We start from the raw sequence: 18297 nt of genomic DNA on the forward strand, positions 1-18297 counted from the left end.
TGTGTTCAAACAACACATCAGGGATTTTATCAGTTTCATCTTTTGCAGTCATCTCTCCTGGAGCCTTCTGACCTTCTCCAGTTTAAATTGGTTGTCACCCACACCTGGCACACAGCTGTCATCCAGGGATCTCTCTTCATTACTCAGAATTTCTTTTGCTTCACCTTTGAATTTCCCTGTTGGCACACCCTCATTTTGGTAGAGTACCCCATTCAGTAATTTCTGATGAAAGACTGCAAGGGGAATGTGTGTGTAAATATTTTGGTTTTTTGCATGCCTTCTGTGCAGTCTATATCATCATGTGCAGTCTATCTTCACACTTAGTTGGTAGTATGGTTGTACATAGAATTCCAAGTTGAAAAGCATTCAGAGTTGGAAAGCACTTTCCCTTAGAATGTTGAAGCCATTCTGTGATTTTCACAGGGTTGTTAAAAAATCCAGGTCAGCAAGATGGTGGAATAGGAGGTCCCCAGCTCATGTTCCCCTACACAATTATCTAGCAGCCATCCATGGACAAAAATACCTTTGTAGGAGCTTTTGGATCCAGGTGGGAGGTTGCAAAATGCTGGTGAAGCCTAAGACTGAGGAGAGCCACTTTGAAAAGGCAGGTGTGTGCCCCAGTGGCAGGCTCACAGAATGTGGTCCTGGTTACAGACCAAAAGTGACCCCATCCCATTATAAACTGGCTCCAGCTGTACTTGGCCCTGGTCCTAAATTCGGCTGCAATTGCTGAGGTACCTGGGAGGAATCGCACTCATCTGTATCTCCAGTAATAGGCCCACTGACCTAGGTCCTGACTGTGGATCCTGAAGCTACCTCACTACCAGGCTTCAGCCTGCTCTATCATGCCCTGAGTCAGTCCTCTCTGCTAAAGGATGCAGCAGGAGACACACCTGTCCCTGCCTTCAGTAACAGGATCATCAATTTCCACCCACTGCAGTACCTAAGCCCTGTGACTCAGTTCAAGCCCCACTCTACTAGGGTCCCAGAGGCAGTCCTGCCTGCCGTAGTACCTGGCATGAGACGCTGCCATCTCTACCTCTGCTAACAGATCCACTATCTCCAGACTTGACTGTGGAACCAGAAGTGGCTCTTTGATATGGCTCTAGCCCTGTTCCAGTGGACCCAACTGTGTATCTGACAGCACATGACCCAGCTCCAGCCCCCACTCAGCTGTGTTACTGGAGGCAATCATACCAGTCTGGAGACCTGGTAGGAGAAACAGTACATTCCAAAATAGTAGTTAAAGACAAGAAGAGATATTTGCTTTTTAAAATGCAGAAACATCAATGCAAGGCTACATGGATCCCCAAAATCAGACAAGCATGACACCACAAAAAGAAACTTTGGACTTAAGGGTTAGGGTTAGGTTTAGGGTTAGGGTTACCTCCAGACTGCTCCATTAATGCAATCAAGTGGGGCTGGAGCTGGGTCGTGTGCTGTCAGATACACAATGGAGTCTACTGTTGGCAGGTCTGTTACTGGAGGTATAGGCAGGCAAGCTTTCTGCCAGTTCCCCAGATGGATGGAACTACATCCAGCACCATAGTGCAGTATGGCTCGGGCCATGTCAAAAGAAACTTTAGTGGTGTCAAGTTTGCCTAATTTGGGGGATCTATGTAGCCTTGCATTAATGCAAGTAACTTAAGAAATGGAAATCTATGAATTATCAAAGAATTTAAAATACAATTGGTTTTGATATTCAGGGTCTTCTTTGGTTCCATACGAAGCGTAAAATTATTTTTTCTATATCTGTGAAGAATGCTGATGGGATTCTAATAGGTATTGTATTGAATCTGTAGATCAGTTTGGGTAGTATAGACATTTTACTGATGTTGAGTCTGCCGATCTACGAGCATGGTATGCATTTCCATCTGTTTATATCCTCTGCTATTTCCTTCCTCAGTGTTTCATAGTTCTCTCTATAGAGGAAAGCTGTAGTAATTAAATCAATCTGGTATTGGTACAAAAATAGGGATATTGACCAGTGGAACAGATCTGAGAATCCTGATATAAAACCATCCTCATATAGCCATCTAATCTTTGACAAAGCAGACAAAAACATACACTGGGGAAAAGAATCCCTTTTCAATATATGGTGCTGGGAAAACTGGATAGCCACTTGTAGAAGGCTAAAGCAGGACCCACACCTTTCACCTTTCACAAAAATCAACTCACGCTGGATAACAGACTTAAACCTAAGGTATGAAACTATTAGAATTCTAGAGGAAAATGTTGGAAACACTCTCTTAGACATTGGCCTAGGCAAAGAGTTTATGAAGAAGTCCCCAAAGGCAATCACAGCAGCAACACAAATAAATAAATGGGAGATGATCAAACTAAAAAGCTTCTGCACAGCCAAAGAAACAGTCATGAAAGTAAACAGACAACCTACAGAATGGGAGAAAATTTTTGCATCCTATGCATCTGATAAGGGGCTGATAACTAGAATATACTTAGAACTCACCAAAATCAGCAAGAAAAAAGTCAAATAACCCTATTAAAAAGTGGGCAAATGACTTGAACAGAAACTTTTCTAAAGAAGACAGAAGAATGGCCAACAAACATATGAAAAAAATGCTCAACATCTCTAATCATCAGGGAAATGCAAATCAAAACCACAATGAGATATCACTTAACTCCAGTGAGAATGGCCTTCATCAAAAAGTCTCCAAACAATAAATGCTGGCGTGGTTGCAGAGAGAGAGGAACACTCCTACACTGCTGGTAGGACTGCAAACTAGTTCAACCTCTGTGGAAAGCAATATGGAGATACCTTAAAGCGATACAAGTGGATCTACCATTTGATCCAGCAATCCCATTGCTGGGCATCTACCCAAATGATCCAATGACACTCTACAAAAATGACACCTGCACTCGAATGTTTATAGCAGCACAATTCATAATTGCAAGGCTATGGAAACAGCCCAAGTGCCCATGAATCCAAGAATGGATTAATAAAATGTGGTATATGTATACCATGGAGTACTATTCAGCTCTAAGAAACAATGGTGATATAGCACATCTTATATTTTCCTGGTTAGAGCTGGAACCCATACTAGTAAGTGAAGTTTCCCAAGAATGGAAAAACAAGCACCACATATACTCACCAGCAAACTGGTATTAACTGAGTAGCACCTAAGTGGACACATAGGTACTACAGTAATAGGGTATTGGGCAGGTGGGAGGGGGGCAGGTATATACATACATAATGAGTGAGATGTGCACCATCTGGGGGATGGTCACGCTGGAAACTCAGACTTGTGGGGGGAGGGGCTAAAGGGCATTTATTGAAACCTTAAAATTTGTACCCTCATAATATGCCGAAATAAAAAAAAAATACAATTAGCCCTTAAACCTCATGGGGACTAGGGGTTTTGACCCCCCACACAGTCAAAAATTCATGTATAATTTTGACTCCACCCAACTTAACTACTAATAGCCTACTGTTAACTGGAAGCCTTACCAATAACATAAACACTCAGTTAACACATTTATTCTATGTTATATGTATTATATACTGTATTCTTAAAATAAGCTAGAGAAAGGCAAATATTATTAAGATATCATAAGGAAGGGTATTATTGGTTAAGTGGAAGTGAATCATCATAAAGGTCTTTATCCTTGTCATCTTCATGTTGAGTAGGCTGAGGAGGAGAAGGAAGTGAAGGAGTTAGTCTTTCTGTGTCAGGGGTTTCAGAGGCAGAAGACAATCCACATAAAAGTGAGTACACATAGCTCAAACCTGTGTTGTTCAAGAGTCAAATGTTATTGTTTTAAGGAAGCTCAGCATGCTCTAAGACAGCATAGATAGATAACCCAACAAAAATAGAAAAATAATACATGAACAAAATGAGAAACTCAACAAAGAGATAGAAAGCATAAAAAAGAAACAAACAGAAATCCTGGAGCTGAAGAATATATCGAAGTAAATGAAAAATGAAACAGAGAGCTTTAACCATAGACTGAGTCAAGCAGAAAAAAAAATCTGTAAACTCAAAGATAGGTCATATGAAATTATCCAGTTACAGGAGAAAAAAGAAAGAAAAATGAAAAGAGTGAAGCAAGCCTACAGTATTTATGGGACACTATCCAGTAAACCAGTATGTACACTATGTAAAATGCACAAAAATGCAGTATATTCAATAACAAAAGGAAAATTGAAAAATTCACAAATATATGGACATTAAGCAACACACTGCTGAAAAATCAATGGGCCAAAGATATCAAAGAGAACTCAAAAAATATCTTTAGACAAATAAAAATGGAAACACAATATGCCAAAAATTATGGAATACAGCAAAAGCAGCTGTAAAAGGGTTGTTTATAGTCATAACCACCTACATAGAGAAAAAACAATGATCTGAAATTAACTGACTATATATAATTCTACCCCTCAAAGAACTAAAAAATCAAAGATAAACTAATCCCAAAGAAAGCAGAAGGAAGGACATAAAAATGATAAAAGAAGAAGTAAATTAAATAGAGAGAAAAATAATAGAGAAAAATCACTAAACCAAAGAGCTGGTTTTTGAGAAAATAAACAAAACTGACAAACTCTTAGCCAAACTAAGAAATTAATAAAATCAGAAATGAAAGAGTAGATATTACAAAGGATGCTTTGGAAATAAAATGATCATAAGGGACTATTGTCAACAATTATATACCAACAAACTGATCAAAATCTATTTCAATAAGAAATAGAAAGCCTAAACAAACCAATAACAAATAAGGAGATTGAATCAATAATCAAAAACCTCCCCTAAAAGAAAAGCCCAAGTTCAGATTGATTAACAGGTGAATTCTACCAAATATTAAAAGAAAAATTAATACCAATTCTTCTTAAACTCTCCCAAAATAATAGAAGAAGAGGGAACACTTTCAAACTCATTTTTATGAGGCTAGCATTACCTTGATACCAAAGCCAGACAAAGACACCACAAGAAAATAAAACTAGAGGGCAATATCCCTGCTTAACATACATACAAAAATCCTCAAAAAATACTAGGTAACTGAACTCAACAGCACAATAAAAGGAGTATACAACATGACTAAGTGGCATTTATCTCTGAGAAGCAAGGATGGTTCAACATATGTAAATCATTCAATGTCATACACCACGTTTACAAAACAAAAGGAAAAAACACATATGATAATCTCAATAGATACAGAAATGGCATTTCACAAAATTCACTATCCATTCATGATTAAAACTCTCAAGAAAACAAGTATAGAAGAAAATTACCTAAACATAATAAATGCTATATATGAAAAGCCTGTTGATAACATCCATAATCAATGGGCAAAAACTGAAAGCTTTCCCTTTAAGTTCTGGTACAAGGCAAGGATGCCTAGTCTCATGACTTCTATTTAAATAGCAGCCAGATCAATTAGGCAGCAAAAAGAAATACAAGGCATCCAAACAGAAAAAGAAGAAGTAAAATTATCTTTGTTGATGATGTTATCAGATATGTATAGAAAACCCTAAGGCTGTGACCAAAAAAAAAAAAAAAACCAGAAAGCAAACAAACAAAAAACTGTTAGAACTAAAAACCAAATTCAGTAAAGTTGGAGGATACAAAATCAACATATAAAATTCAATTGTGTTCTATATACAAATTATAAACTATTTGAAAAGGAAATTAAGAACTCAATCCCATTCATAATAGCAACAAAAAGCATCAATTACTTAAGAATAAACTTAACCAAAGAGTTGAAACACCTGTGTGCTGAAAAGTATAAAATAGTGACAAAAAAATTAAAGGAGACATAGATAAATGAAAAGACATCCTGTGTTCATAAATTAGAAGAATTAATATTTTTTGAAATGTCCATACTACCCAAAGTGGTCTACAGATCTAGTGCAATCCTTATCAATATCCCAATGGCATTCTTTCCAGAAATAGAAAGAATAATTCTAAAATTCACACAGAATCACAAAAGACCACGAATAGCCAAATTGATCTTGGGAAAGAAGAACAAAGCTGCAGACATCACAATTCCTGATTTCAAAACAGACTAAAAAGCTACAGTAATTAAAACTGTATACTACTGGCATAAAAGCAGACATAGACCAATGGAACAGAACAGAGAGCTCAGAAATAAATTCGCACATCAGTGGTCAACTTATCTTTGACAAGGTTGCTAAGAACATACATGAGAAAAGGACAATCTCTTCAATAAATAGTGTTGGGAAAATTGGATATCCATATGCAGACAAATAAAATTGGATCAACTCAAAACGTATTAAAGATTTAATGTAAGACATGAAACTATAAACCTTGAATACAACATAAGGACAAAGCTTCTTGTCATTATTCTGAGTAATGAATTTTCATATATGACACCAAAACCACAGGCCAACAAAGCAAAAATATACAAATGAAATTGCATCATACCAAAACGTTTCTGCACAAAAGAGGAAACAACAGAGTAAAAAGGCAACCTATGGAATGGGAGAAAATATTTGCAAACTAAATACCCAATAAAGGATTAATATGCAATGTATATAAGGAACTCAACTTAATAATGAGAAAAAATAACCCAATTAAAAAGTGGGCAAAGGCTCTGAAAAGACATTTTACCAAAGAAGACACACAGATGGCCAACAGGTATTTGAAAAGATACTCACCATCACTAATCATAAGAGAAATACAAATCAAAACCACGATGAAATATCATCTCACTCCTGTTAGAATGGCTACTATAAAAAAGACAAAAGGTAAGTGTTCTTGAGGGCATGGAGAAAAGGGAATCACCATATGATCTAGAAACCTACTTCTGAGTGTGTATCCAAAGGAAATTAAATCAATATATCAAGGAGATATATGCACTCCCATGTTAATTGCAGCATTATTCACAATAGTCGAGATATGGAAATAACCTAAATGTCTGTTGATGGATGCATGTGTAAAGAAAAGAAAGTGTGGTGTGTGTGTACATATTGGAATATAATATTGCAATGGAATACTATTCAGCCATAAAAAAGAAGGAAGTCTTGTCATTTAAGATGGCATGGATGTGCCTGGAGAACATTATGCTAAATGCAATAAGGCAGACACAGAAAGACAAATACTGCATAATCTTACTTATCTGTGTAATCTTTAAAAAGTTGAACTCATAAAAACAGAGCATAGAATGGTGGTTGCCATGGGCTGAGGGGGTGGGTGGATAAAATAGGGAGATGTGGTCAAAAGGTACAAAGATTCAGTTATGTGGAATGAATACGCTCTGGAGATCTATTGTATCGCATAATGACTATAGTTAATAATACTGTATTATATACTTGAAATCTGCTAAGAATGCTGATCTTAATCATTCTGACCATACACCAAAAATTATAACTATGTGAAATGATGGCTATGTTATTTAGCTTGATCGTGGTAATCATTTCACAATGTTTATATATATTAATATCAAAACACATTGTACTCCTTAAATATGTACACTTTTTGTATTTTAAATATACTTCATTAAAACTGGAAAAAAATCTAAAGCTACTCTAATTCTTGATATTTTCTAAGTGACTTAATTTTGCTTATATTTTCATTTATTTTATTTTTCTCTTTGGCTGCCTTTTAGGACTATATATTTATATATAGTGTTATGAATCTTCTCAGGATCAGCCTTAATGTGGGTATATCTTTAATTATTGTTCTGAGCCCTCAATAGATGCTTTCGATATAGAAAATGTTCTTGAATTTGCTCTTTAATGATTAATTTTCCTCCATTTTTTCTCTTTCTTCTTTCTGAAACTTGTATTATTTGAATGTCAGACTTCTTTGATTGATTCTCTAATTTTCTTTTCTCTAGTTCCTATCTCTTTCTCTTTTGCTCTACTATTAGGGGAATTCCTCAATATCTTCAAACCCTTTTTCTAAAGATTTTATTTCTGCAAATATATTTTTACTTTTCTAAGAGCTCTTTCTTCTTTGATTGTTCTCTTTATTGACATAGAACATTCTGTTCCTATTTCAAAGGCAATATACTTTATCTCTGACTATATCAATGGTAGGTTTTTGAGGTTTTCACCTCCCTGCATAGGTGATTATTTGGTGCTTGTTTTATTTTCTGCCTTTCATGTTAGAGGTTTTCTTTAGTTATCTAGAGACCCTTGACTATCTGTTCATATTGCAGGTTGTAGCACTAAGGAGCTAATGAAATCATACTTGTACCCCATAAATTTATACAAATAAAAACTAAAAAAATAAAAGAGTAATTGAAAAATAAAATAACAAGCTGATGGAAGGCTCTGTGAGAGTAGGGGGAGTCCCAGCTTGTGGCTTGTGGGCTTCACTGTCGTGGTCAGGTTGAGCTGTTTGGGAAGTTTCCTTGGGGAATCACCGATGCCAGTATTTTTAGGTCTTTTTCCATTAGGCTGAGTCTCTGGAGAAGCCTCTTCTTCTCTCCTGCCTGGAATGTATAACTCTGGCCAACAGTTTTCTGTAGGGAATTGGGCAAGAGGGCTGACAGTTTCAATATTTGGTATGAAAACTTCTTTTATCCTCCACCCCCAAACTCAGTAAGGTATACCACCAGTGACTGTGCTGGTGTCTTCTCGTGTAAGAATATTTTTCATTCTCTGCAGACTATAAATCTCCAGTCTTCCATAAAGTAATAAAACCTGTCTGCTCAAGAGGGAAGGCCATCTTGGCATCTGAGTGCTTTTTACACAAACTTTCAAACAATTCTCCTCTTTTGAATTCTGCCTTCAGTCAAACTTCCAGTGGCCTCAACATCTGATGCTGCTACTTCCAGAATACTTGGGTGGGCAATCTGGGGTGCAAACAGGTTGCTTATCTTTCCTTATTGTTGGCTTAGGAGTCAGTCCTCTTGACTTTGCTAAGTCATCTACCACTCATTTTTCAATTTTCTAGCTTCCAAAAAATTTTTTTTCCTCACTGCTTGCTTTGTCTTCATAGTTTAACGGTTTCAAAAATTTCTTTACTGTTAAATCAGTGGATTCAGAAGAGAGCAAGGGTAAATGAATATTTTCATTCTGTTATTCCCACTCACTTTTCAAGTAACTTTTCCAACACACTTCCACACTCCTGAAACACTCTGGCAAGGGGACTGATGACTCAGGCTTCAGCAGGGTTTGTCTTGTCTGTGGTGTTTGAAATTGACCATTTCTATCATTCTTGGAAACCATCGTCTTCCTCTCCCAAGGATTTGTAACTCACTTGCTTTTGAATCCCCCTACCTCTCTTCCTTCCTGGTCCCTTCATGGGTCATCTTCCTCACACTTTTATTGTTGGTGTGCCCCAAGGTTCTTTTCTCTCTCTCTTCTCTTTTGAATTTTCTGCCTACCTTGGGTCATTTCATTTCTTTTCGTGGTTTCAATTACTACCTTGCTATATAAAATTCATGAATCTTCATCACTGTTTAGACTTTTCCTGTTTAGACTGTGCCGCAGTCCTTTGTATTCAATTTTCTTCTGGATATTTTCACCTCAAACTCAACGTTGTCCATAACCAAGCTCTTCTTTCTTCCAGATCTGTTTCTATTCACTTGTTTTTTCTACCTCAGTGAATGATATCACATCTCTCCAGTAACTTAAAATAGAAACATTATTATATGTTATCTTAAAATCATTGGTCTCTGACAGCTCTATATCTGAGTTCTATCACATATATTCCTTCATGTTGTATGTGTTTGTGCATTTATTTCCCCTCTACCTCTCCAATATTGCTGACTTGGTTTAGGTCTTTATCATCTCTTGCCTGTGCTACCCCCATAGTTTCTTAATGATTATCCCAGTCTCTAATCCATCTTCCATAGTGGTCTTTATTCAAAAGAATAAAGACCATAATTCTTTTTAAAAAGCAAAATGAATCATGATTTTCTCCAGCTTTAAATTCTTTGTCAGTTCTTCTTTCATAATAGATATAACCATTTTCAGTTTGACCTAAGATGTGCTCATGACCTGGCCTTTTCCTAGCAATGCAGACCATGGTACATTGGCTCATGTGGCTTACTTTCTTTCTGGAAATCCCCTGCGCCAACCTGACCTGTAGATACATGGAGTCATTTGTCAAAATTCAACTCAGCTGTCTTCTCCAGTTTCCCAGCCCCACCTCTCACCAAAGACAGAATGAAGTACTCTATCTTTTGTGGGAGGATAGTAGAGTACAGAGATCAAAGTACAAGCTCTGGAATCACACTTAGGTCTAAATTCCGGTTCTACCATTTATGACCTGTGGAATCTTGGATATATCTCTTTAATTCTTTTCTGACTCCATTTCCTCATCTGTATAATTGAACTGACCATGTGGAGCTATGAGACTTAAGGGAAACAATCATGTGAAAAGCATTTAGAGCAATTACAGGCACAAAAGCACTTACTGAAGGTTACTCATTATTTCTGTGTCCACTGTGTTCTGTAAAACTCTGTATTGGTAAGAACAAACCCTTTTGGGTTCTCTAATTCCGATTTTATAGAGGCTCTGGGCTTTTGTTAACTTTGAGCTATTTTACAACTCTGTAAATTGTACATAATTGACAGCAATAAATAATAATTACTGTTTTGGATATGCAAATAGATTCATCCCAGTAGAGATTCAATTGACTTCTTTCCCCACTATGAAAGTAGCAAGAGTTTTGCCTACATTTGCACCTTCATTTCAATATTCTTGACCTGCAAATTATCTTCGAATTCTCCTTTGAACTGCTTGTGTGTAACCTCTTACCAATTCCCTCATTAAGGATACATGCTCACTGGATATCTCTATGAGAGTCATGATGTTATTTTTTTAAAAAAATTATCTCCTTAACATTGTCCAAAGCTTGTCTAATGATGATCTTGAACATTTTAAAATATTTTATAAAATGGTCGGAAAAGGATAAACTCTAGAGATGATCTGAAACTCTTCCTCCTAGGACATGAAGATTGTCAGTCAACATTAATAAAACACATTAGTTTTTTAAGGTCCACTTTGGGACCTTTAGTTCAATGGGAGGCCTGACTTCTGGGACTGTATGCTAAAACTTGCACAACTCTTCTAACAACTCATCTCCTCCCATGAGGCAGAGAACAAAGGCAAAATTTTTTTTTAAGTAAGTAGAGAATCATATGGGGCCCGTATGGGGCTCTCTGGGCATATGGAATCAGAGATGTGGGAATAGTCTTGAGGATTATAGAAAGGAAGATTTGGCAGAATAATAAAGGAAAGAAAATTACATCTTGAACACCCTTTCAATCTTTATCAAATTATAACTATTGCAAAGATCATTTAGCCATAAAAGAGTCTACCTTAATTGGATCCACTGCCTTCTGGAAAATGACAAATTATAAATTATAAAAAGCTACTAAAGGAAAGCAGCTCAGTTTAGGACTGGCAACACAGAAAACTCTAATTTGGACTAACTAAAGAAAAGAATCAGTCTAAGTTAGCAGCATAACTTAATTATTGCAAGCTTTGTCAAGAAATGCAAGTTTGCAAAGGTGGAGCTAAGATCTTATTTGCCTTGCTTTAATGAGAAAATTTAAGTCATTTGTAATCAACACATTAATTGTATGCAAATGTATGTGGTTAAAGTTGCTCAGAAACAACAGGTTTCCTTAATTAAGTTAAGCATCCTGACTGTTTATATTTTGATTACATTTTTCACTTGCTTCACAGAACAAATGTAAGATTCCTAATTATCAGCATATGAATTACTGAGGATGCTGAGTTGCAAATGATATTTTCTCTATGTTGTGTATAATGTTCTATACATTTCTCTCTTCTTTAAAGATATAACTGCTGATGCTTATTATTTAAGTGTCTGTTAGGGTTTAAAAGATTTTTCAGTAATCTGTAGGCTTTTACAGACTGGCTACAAACTATAAATACAGTCAACAGCCATAGAAATAACAAGAACCATCACTTGCTGAGCATTTACAATGCATTATTCCTGTATCAAACATTTTATATGTAAACTTTCATGAGAATACTCATTTTGCAGATGAGGTAAAATGCCCTTCCTTTCCCTGATTAATTGTCCCCCCCCCCCATCTTTGTCTGGCTGGCACCTTATTTTTCACATCAAGTTAAACATTATCTCCCAACACAAGGCCTTCTAGACCATGCAATCAAAGTAGGTTCTTATAATCATTGACTTTCTTGGACACCTTGTATATTTCTTTCATGGCATTAATCATAACTTATAAGTATAAATTGATTTGTTGGTTTATTTGCTTTTTGTCTAAGCCCTGGTAGATTGTAAAATCTACCAGGGCTGAGATTACATTGGCCTTATTGACTATTGCATACCCAGCACTAATTAGGCACTTAAAAAAATGTTAAATAGACAAAAGAACTGGTAAGAAAGAGAGTCTTACTTCCAAATCCAGAACTCTGTGAACACAAAGCCCATGCTTTTGCCAAGAGCCTCTGGTTTGCACCTCTCTTTGCATAGCTGGTTGTCTCCCTTGTTTTCTCCTCCACCTGACAGTCTCTCTGAAGGAGCTATCTTGTCTTCCTTGCAAGCTGGGAGCTGCCTTTCCTGTTAGTTTCTGGAAAAAAGTTGTGAACCTTTCATTCTTGAAAATACTGTGTTATTCTGATCTCAGCAGACACTGTTTTCACCCTGCTGACTGTTAGCTTAATTGGAACCTGCTCTCCTCTTGGGAGGGCTGGGTTGTGCAAGGTGACTTCATGACAAGCAATGCTAACATGAAAGCACTCAAAGGATGTCAAGCAGTTAGGAAAGTTGAAGAAGGATTTTAGTCCAGATAAAAGGGATAGAAAGAGGGATTCTGACAAGCCAGAATGCAATTTTTGTTTTGCTTTGCTACTTTCACATTAGGTTAAAACATTACAGCAGGTTTAATAAAAGGAAGCATTGGGTTTTTTGCCAAAATGCCAAGAAGATCTAAAAAGTATCTCTGATTATGGTAAGGATGAAAAAAATTGGTAAGTTGAGAAGCAGTTGTTTTATTGATAAAAGATGATTGTTTTTGAAAATTATACCCTCGTCTCTGTCTCAAAAATTTTTAGGAAAATATAAAAATCACAATGTTTGCTTATTCTTTCATTTGCTCAATTATTTTATATACAGAGTTCTTGGTATGAAGAAATATAGACCCTAGTTGCTTGCATGCTAGTAGAGAGAAAATACAAATAGACAACTAAATATAATAAAAGTACTTAAACTGAGGTATGGGGGAACGTGCTAGCAGAGTTCAGGAGAAGGAAGGGATTCATTTTAAAAATGTCTCATGTGAGAGATATCATTTGACTTAATGCTTGAACAAAAAGATCTGATTGTGTCAATGAAATTGCTGATGGGGGATGGCATTAAAGATAGGGAGAATGGAAGGAATGAAAGGATAGTGCTGTTTCAAAAAGAAGAAGGCAACAAGTTTGTACTGGCTGGCATGATGATACTTATTGGGAAGTTTTAGGAAGTAAGATTAGAAGGGGTAACTGGGAGACTGTAATTGAATGGTCTCAATGCTCTGCTAAGGAGTTTTTATTTTGTTTAGGTAATAGAGAACTGTTATTGATATTTTTCATAAACATGGGAATTTTTTTGGAAAATGGAATACTTATTCTGGAAGTTCACCATAAGCCTGGAGAGATGAAATATTATGATGGGAGAAAATTCTCCATGGGTCTCTCACATTTCTGTAAGCTTATGAGCAAAGGAATTGACAGATTCAAGAATGTCTATATAGTAAATAACCTTGGAATATAGAGATAGCATCTGCCTTATGGGAGATGGGAAGAAACCCTTTTAAAAGATTGAAGTTTCCTAAGCTCAGAGTTCTTCAGTGTGATACAAACTTACTGTCTATTCAATATCCATGTGGGCTTCTGGGCATCTCCCCCATGGGACTTGGGGAATAAAGAAAACACTTAGAAACGTGACATTTGTAGAACTTTCTGTGTTATGAGTAATAAAGTCATTGTGTCTGACCCAGGAGTTTCATGTCTTCTGACAGCAACCATCAAACTGTGGCAGGATAACCTGTTAGTCTACAATTAGGGTAAAATCTCGGATCCTTCACAGTTCTTACAGAACTAAAATCCTCAAGTCCAAGGAAACAGTTATTAGAGTAATTCAGTAAGACACAGTAAGGTATTGGCAGTGGATATGAGGTTAGAGTTTTTCCAGAGGTAACAAAATGTGTCAGTAAATTGGGAAAATAATCTTTCAAGAATAATGGTTTTTGGGCCTCAGTTTCATATGGGATGATATTTTTCTTCTTAAAATAAATAGTATTTAGAGAATGAAAAGACAAGTCACAAAATGGGAGAAAATATTTGTAAAACATGTATCTGGTAAAGGACCGGTCTCCAAAATATACAAAGAACTCTTGAAACTCAACCAGAATAAAATAACCCAATCAAAAACTGGGCAAGAGATCTGAAAAACACCTCACAAAAGAAGATACTCAAGTGGCAAATATATATGAAAAGGTGTTCAACGTGACATAATATGTCATTAGGGAATTACAAATTAAAACAACAATGAAACCCCACTACATACCTATTAAAATGGCTAAAATTCAGAAAACTGACAACATCAAATGCTGACAAGGATATGGGTTAATAAGAAATCTTATTCATTGTTAGTAAGAATGTAAAATGGTACAGCTTACTTTGGAAGATAGTTTGACAGTTTCTTATAAAACCAAATATACTTTTAACATACAACCTAGAAATTGTGTATTTTTGGTATTTACCAAATTTTTTTGGTATTTACCTTTGGTATTTACCTAAATTAGTTGAAAACTATGTCCATACAAAAACTTGTACATGAATGTTTATAGAGGCTTTCTTCATACTTGCCAAAACGTGAAAACAACCAAGATGGCTTTCAGTAGGTAAATGTATAAACAAACTGTGGTATGTCCATATCCAGTGAGATATTATTCAGTATTAAAATAAAATATCCAATGAGAGATATTAACATTAAAGGGAAATAAGCTATTGAGCCACAAAATGACATGGAGGAAACGTAAATGCATATTACTAAGTGAAAGAAGTCAATCTGAAAAAGATAGATGTATGATTCCAACTTTTAAGACATTTTGGAAAAGGTAAAACTATGGAAACATAAAAAGATTAATGGTTTAAAGATTGTAAACTAGAAGCAGCCTGCACACTACACTCTCACAGACAAGATTGCAGTTGGCAAGTAGATAGTCACCTTTGGATCAGTCATCTAAGAGAGAGCATTGGGAACCAACGGAATGGTGACAGGAGGCTCCCAAAGTGAAGGAGAGAAAATCAGGGTGACCTACTTTACAGGATTGGAGGTACAAGGGAAGGCACAGGCATGTGAGGAAGGGACAGAGGAGAAAACCCTGGAGCTCCACACTTCCCCTGTGGACATTGCAATCAGAGCTGTGGGAGGGTCCTGTCAAAGCAACAGGCCACTAGACTGTCACAGGGAGTTGACTGGATACAGTGCAATGGTATTGCTCCAGAGAGAAGGCACAGCAGGGTCCTGCTGGCTTACAAACCCTGGGAGCTGTATGGTGCCATTTTGAGTTTTCAGACCCAGAGCGCTGCATCTACCTAGGGATCAGATCCATTCCTGCTGCCTCTTTATCATCCTTGCTGAGCTGGAGAGGGAGCAGGGAGGCCAGGCCCCCTTGTGGATCTCTTGGTGGGTACCATGTGCCTCTATTGCCACCAAGAGATCTGGGAAGAATGAGCATCCATGGACCCATTGCTGTTTGCCACCACCTGGGCAGCCCCATCTGGCCACAGTTGCCAGTGGACCCAGACAGAGAGAGCACCCACAGCCCCTGGTGCTTGCTGCTGCCATCTGAGGAGGTAATGCCACCACCAACAGACCTAAGCAGGGCCAGTACTCATGCCATACATGCCAACCACCTATGACAACAGCGGGGAAACAGGGAGACACAGAAGAGCAACAGTGTTAAAGGCTCGAAGTGCACCTGCCTGTTTCTTGCTTGGTTAATTTTCCAGAGTAGGATTCAAGTATGACACCCAGAGATCTCTACCTCTCTTCGCTGAGAAACAGAGTTCCCAGAGGAGAGGAAGCAAACAAATGTACCACAGAAAAGAACAGGTGTACCACAAAACTATCTGTCTTGATCTGAATGAAGAGATTTCAGTAAGAAGGAACCAGCATAAGAATTCTAGAACCAACATAAAAGGAAACCAACATAAAAAAAGGAACCAACATAAAACGGAACCAATATAAAAAAAAAGTAACCAACATAAAAAAAGAAAAGGTTGCTTTGACACCCTCAAAGGATCACAATACTTCTCCAGCAATGAACTCCAAACAAAAGGAAATTGCTGAATTGTCAGATGTGGAATTCAGAATATGGATGGCAAGTAAGATCAATGGGATTGAGAAGAAAACAAACACAAAGAAACCAAAACAAAATCCAGTGGCTGAATGAAAAATTTGCTTTTTCAGAACTTCTAGAAATGAGTCATTTAGAGAATTGCGAAATGCAGTAGAAAGTTTTAATGACAGCCTAGACAAAACAGAAGGAAGAATTTCAGAGCTTGAAGACAAGGGTCTTGAATTAAAATAGTCAAAAATGTAGGAAAAAAGAATCAAGAAGAATGAACAATCTCTTTGAGAAATATGGGACTGTGTCAAGTGAATGAATATAAGAATCACAGATGTCCCTAAGGGAGAAGAAGAAAAAGGAAAAAGCATGGAAAATCTATTTGAGCAAAACTTTCTTGGTATCACAAATTTAGACACCCAGATACAAGAAGGTCATCAAACACGTGGAAGATTCATGGCAGATAGGACGTCACTAAGGCACATAGTCATCAGTCTGGCCAAAGTCAAATTGAAGGAGAAAATCCTATAAACACTGAGATGAAAGCATCAAGTAACTTACAAAGGAAAACTCATCATACTAATGCAGACTTCTCAGCAGAAACCTTATAAACCAGAAGGGCTTGGGGTCTAATTTTTAGTTTTTATAAACAGAATAACTTCTAACTAAGAATTTTGTATCCTGTGAAAATAAGTTCACAAATAAAGGAGAAATAAAGTCTTTCCCAGACAAGCAAACACTAAAGGAATTTGTCACCGCTAGACCTGCCCTACCAAAAAATTCTTAAAAGCACTCTATACATGGAGGAGAACAATCAGTACCCACCAGTGTAAAAATATCCAAAAGTAAAAATTCACAGCTCTTATAAAACAGTAACATAAGGGAGCAAAAAAAGAACCTACATAAACAGCCAACATGATGAACAGAACAGTATCTCACATATCAATACTAATGTTGAACTTAAATGGCCTTAATGCTCTACTTAAAAGGTATAGATGGGCTGAATGGACAAACAAACAAACAAACAAAAAACCCAAATATGTGCTGTCCCCAGGAAACCCATTTAACTCTCAAAGATTCTCATAGACTCATCTTAAAGTGGTAGAAAAAAAATATTCCATGCTAATGGAAATCGAAGTAAAGGAGTGGTTATTCTCATATCAGATAAAATAGACTTTAAATCAAAAATAGTAAAAAAGACAAAGACATTCATTATTTAACAACAAACAGACCAATTCAACAAGAAGGTATAATAATCCTAACTATATATGCACCTAATACAGGAGCTTCTTGATTCATAAATTCTACTAAATCTAAGCAAGAAAATAAACAACATCAAAATAGCCAGGGTCTTCAACACTCCACTGACAAACACTCCACTGCCAAATAGCCAACACTCCACTGACAAAACTGGACAGGTTATTGAGGCAGAAAACCAACAAAGAAACACTGGACATAAACAGGATTCTAGAACAAATAGACCTAACAGACATTTACAGAACACTCTACTCAAAACCTGCAGAATATACATTCTTCTATCAGCACATGAGACATTCTCCAAGATAGATCACATGTTATGCTACTAAAAAAGTCTCAGCATACTCAGAAAATTTGAAATTATACTATATATCTTCTCAGACCACAGTGGAATAAAACTAGAAATCAATTCCAAGAGAAACTCTCAAATCTGCACAAAGTCATGGAAATTAAACAACCTGCTGCTGAATGATCTTTGGGTCAGTGATGATATTAAGATGGAAATCAAAAGATTCCTTGAACTGAATGACAACGGGGTCACAAGCTTCCATAATCTATGAAATATAGCAAGAGCAGTGCTAAGGGAGAAGTTCATAGCCTTAAATGCTTATATCAAAATGACCCAAAGATTATAAATTAATAACCTAATATCACATCTCAAGGACTAGAAAAAGAAGAACAAAGCAAACCCAAAGCCAGCAGAAGAAAAGAAATAACGAAGCTCAGAGCAGAACTAAATAAACAAAATAATACAAATGATCAATGAAACAAAAAGT

At 36.6% G+C, this 18297-nt stretch overlaps 1 protein-coding gene across 1 annotated transcript in view; it reads left to right on the forward strand.

The window, feature by feature from the left end:
• Positions 1–3705: 3705 nt before the first annotated feature.
• Positions 3706–18297, forward strand: part of TSPAN8 (tetraspanin 8) — a 58222-nt gene continuing 43630 nt past the window's right edge. The window contains exon 1 of the mRNA XM_076007166.1: positions 3706–3724. The gene's annotated coding sequence lies outside the window, so the exon portion shown is untranslated. The remainder of the gene's footprint in view (positions 3725–18297) is intronic.

The sequence above is a fragment of the Microcebus murinus genome, chromosome 10 (assembly GCF_040939455.1).
Source record: "Microcebus murinus isolate Inina chromosome 10, M.murinus_Inina_mat1.0, whole genome shotgun sequence".
In the NCBI taxonomy this organism is placed as follows: Eukaryota; Metazoa; Chordata; class Mammalia; order Primates; family Cheirogaleidae; genus Microcebus; species Microcebus murinus.